General features: G+C 35.3%; 1 protein-coding gene across 2 annotated transcripts in view; it reads left to right on the top strand.

Moving 5' to 3' along the window:
• The window catches only part of BDKRB1 (bradykinin receptor B1), a 31110-nt gene that overhangs the window by 23640 nt on the left and 3435 nt on the right, over window positions 1-4035 (top strand). Inside the window, exon 1 of one of the 2 annotated variants that reach the window (XM_005483193.3) lies at window positions 1759-2993. The exons of the other annotated variant lie outside the window; for it this stretch is intronic. The gene's annotated coding sequence lies outside the window, so the exon portion shown is untranslated. Of the gene's footprint in view, window positions 1-1758; window positions 2994-4035 lie in introns of those variants that run through there. 2 annotated transcript variants of the gene reach the window in all.

Below are 4035 nucleotides of genomic sequence, written 5' to 3'. Positions count from 1 at the left end.
TTTACAGGCAGGAATTATTCTAATTTCTTCACTCTCTCATTTTTCATGTGGATTGTTGTCTTAACTTGAAAAATTAAGAGTTTAAGAGCTGTTACAGAAGCTGCAGGTGCTTGCTGCAGACAGGAGAAACTTGCTCTTTTCTAGACAGGGTTTCAGTGGGGGAGTTGGGATCTTGGTTCAGGTCGCCCAAATCCCTAAGCAGTCTTTAGCCATTGGATCATCTTTCCATTCTATTCAACCTATATTGGCTCCTTCATATTTGGCTGTTTCAAGCTCTGTAAACTGTAGTTAGTAGGGCTTGGTTATTACCACACTGTGGTGGTCCAGCATCATTCTTTGGGAATTGTAAATAGTTGTACCAGAGTTTAACCTCTCCTTAGCCACCTTTATAGTATATATGAAGAAATCCAACAAAGATGAACAAAGAATTTTACCTCAAAAGGTCATGTCAAAAACCTTCTCTGTTGTTACAGAACAGATGAACTGTTATAGCAGATAATTAGGCTGATTTGCCAAACATTTCAATAAAGAAAATGAAATAATTAAAACATACTGATCCAAATATATATTTTGTCCCAATCATTAAAGGCCCCATCCATCTTAAAATGAAGATTTTTAATGGCTGAACTGTTGGACCAAGAAGCAGAACTCTGGATGCCTTTGGGATTTTAGATATTTGTCTGCCTTGTAATGTGTGAGATAATTAAGCAGAGAGTCTTACCTCTAAGTTCAACATGTTTGTTAAATCATTCTGGTCAGAGAGGCTCAGTTAGCATTTGTAAACTCTTATACAGCTCTAAAAATGTTTACTTTCTACAGGAAAATCTGCCTAGATGGTGTGACTGAAGATCATTCTAACTTAAACCAAAACATAAACCAAAATGCTGTGAGCATCCTGAGCTGAAGGTGCCAATAGACAGATATGCTTTTTACTGTAATAAACCTTAACTACTGACTCTTATAGATATTTTTAAACTAACCCTTCAAATTCCTTCAATTCATGGTCCATTACATCTGTGCAAACTGTGAAATGTTACCAGATCTTTATATACTTTCTATAGCTTGAAATGAGGAATGAAGTTGTAAAGACATAATAAATTACATCCCGTTTCTAGTTGAATTTACAGCTTCTTCTGTAGACTTGTTCTAAGATCTTTAAATGCTGGAGCTACTGCAGTGCCTATTCACTTTTTCTACTAAATGCATAGATTTCTAATTTTGAATTTCTTTCCATTACTGAAAAATGTTCCAAATATGGCAATGAAAAACAACAGAAAACAAGAAACTAGATTTGCAAAGAGGAGTTGAATTTGCAAAACCAGTATTTTGATCTCATTTTGATGTGACAAGTTTTGTAAGACTTGTTATTTATCATATAAATTTTAGACGCAGATGCAGTTTTTTATTCAGTCTGTGAGTAAATGTGGAACTTGGCAGATCCTAGAGATTTATGTCCAAGCAACAACAAATTACAAACTTCTTGTTATTGCTCAAATGTTCTTCATTATGGAAAAAATAACTTAAACACGGAAATGCAGTAGTGTAAGCAAAGTGGAGACTTTGGAAAGTCTGTGACGAAGATCTCCTGTCATATTGCACTTACCTTTATGAGTCAGTGTGAGATGGGCTGTTTCAAGATTTTCCTCCTGTTATTTGTTAGGATTCATTACATAATATGTAATTCACAAATTACATGTTGTTTTCAAGTCTTTGCCAAAATTAAAATTTTACAAGATGTTAAAAAAACCAAACCAACATTAAATCTTGAGCCATTTAGAGTTTTCTCCATTGTGATGGTGTTAACTGGAGCATGTTTTGTTTATCAATTTGAGCACTGTTTGCATAACTATCTCACTATGCTTTAGTGGATAAAAATTTGGAATAAAACCATTTTTCATTATAGGGAAGTTCATAATAAGGTATCAGCATTCAGCCTCCCCTGCCTTTTCATTTTAACTTACTTATCAAGCAAAAATGGACACAACTGAATAAGAATTGAGATATATGGTGCATGTGTTGACTAAGTAGCCAATGAGAAGAATATTTTCCTATAAGTAAATAGCATTCCAGTCTTTTGATAATTTCTCTTTTTTTGTTGTTTGGGTTATTTTTAATTGAAAACCTACATTGTTTACATGGCTATGCTTAAGACTGATTTGCATGTAAAATCTGAAATGCAAGATATTACCTTTTTAAAATATTGCTCTAATCAGTGGACAAACAGAATGAAACAGATAAAATAATTTATAAACCACCACTCTTAGGCTACTTGGTCCCAGAAAGTAATCAGAAAAATAAGAAGCTTATTTGGGTACAAGTCTGAGAAAATGCAGCAGTCACCACGAATATTACTGAGAAGTAATATTCACAGAGATTCATGCCCTGGACACCGATAGTGGGGTGCAAAAACCAGTGCTTTTCAAAAAGAGTGGAAGTGGGGTTTAGCAAGGTTCATGTCTCATTCCCCCCTCTCTGTGCTGCTTCACCCCCAGCTCCTTGGCATGGCTCCCCTCATGTCTAGCAGGGAAAGGAGCTCCCAACACAACAAAAGCCTGATTCTGATTTCTCCCTGCGTGCATTGGTACAGGGAAGGCAGTTCAGAGCTGTTAATTAAGTTCTTATTTTTACAGACATTCACACAATGGAACTTTTAATTGCCAAGGACAATTTGAGAGCTTTAATTAGTGGTCAAAGGATGACAAGAGCCACAACACAGGGCTTGTATTATTTCACAATGAAAATGAAATATGTTACATGTCTTGAAAATTACTTCAGCTGACGTTTGGGAAAGTTAAAAAAAAAATCCTGGGGCTTTCTTCCAAAATGTAACATCATACACATGGTGTATGGCCAGCAAAACACTCAGGACAGCCCTCAGTCACTCAGTTGCGCCTCAGGATGCATCTTTGAATTCTCTCAGTAACCTCTGTACTGCTGTTTATCAACTGTGTCCGAATTTGAAACTTTGCCTGGATTGCCAGGAAGGACAAAGAGTATGTATGCCTATCTTTATAAATGTATTATCTTTATTTAAATAATTTCTATATTTTATATTAAAAAATGATCTTTTGTGCTCTCGCTTCTGGTCTGTGCAGTCTAGTAAGGCTCTCCCTTTCTTTTTCACCATAAAAGTAATTCTGAAGGTCAGTATTAGTTTATGTGTAAAGCCACAATCCATTTTACCTAATTGCTCTAACTGGCTAATGAGTACTAATAGTAAAAAGGGTGATAGATGAACTGTGCATGGAAATTCATTAGAAATCAGTTCAAAGTAAGAAAAATATGTCATTATTTGTATAAAGGATGACTGGAATATGTTAAGGACAGAAACGGAAAAACATTCATGTGGTTAATTTTCCATTAGCACTAACTACTTCAAAATACTTACAGAAATTACAGAAAATTAAGCACATTTTCTGTCAAGAGAACATTAGGAACTCTAAATTTATAAAAGGCTTGTGGCTTGTGGTAGTGCTCAGACACTGATTAGTAGACTCTGAAGAAATTTCTGCAATGAAAAACTCTACAGAATCCTCAGGTACTATTGCTAGCTGAACAAGAATTTGGATTTAGCTGTGAATAAAATCTAAGTTGCAATGAAAGATAAAACTCCCAGGTGTTTTTAGCTGAGCCCATCATGAACGAATTTGTGGCTCCAGCTGCAAGATTGTGTCTGAAGCGTGCAGAGTGGCTAGCATAAGCCAATAGAAAGAAGTCTTCAGAAAAAGGGCAAACAAGGACAATAAGCATTTCTTTTTATTCTATATTTAGTATAATAAATAATTCTGTTTAGGTTCAACTGTTATCTTTCATCTACATTATTTTTGAAAGATAAAGTTGCAGACTTTCTGCCATTGCTCTCTCATGCCTTAGCCAGCCTCCTGCTATAACAACATTCAATTTCTGATGTCTCACAAAGAGCCTCTCTGATGCTATTTATTTGCTATATGTGTTTTACCTGTAGTTTTAGATCCTCTCCAGTTATCTTTGTTTGGGTGAGAGGTCTGTGAACTAGGTAACATTCAGACTGTTGTG

This window comes from Zonotrichia albicollis, chromosome 6 (genome assembly GCF_047830755.1).
Source record: "Zonotrichia albicollis isolate bZonAlb1 chromosome 6, bZonAlb1.hap1, whole genome shotgun sequence".
NCBI classification, from domain to species: Eukaryota; Metazoa; Chordata; class Aves; order Passeriformes; family Passerellidae; genus Zonotrichia; species Zonotrichia albicollis.
Note: the sequence above shows the minus strand (reverse complement) of the source record. Positions and strands in the feature narration are given on the sequence as shown.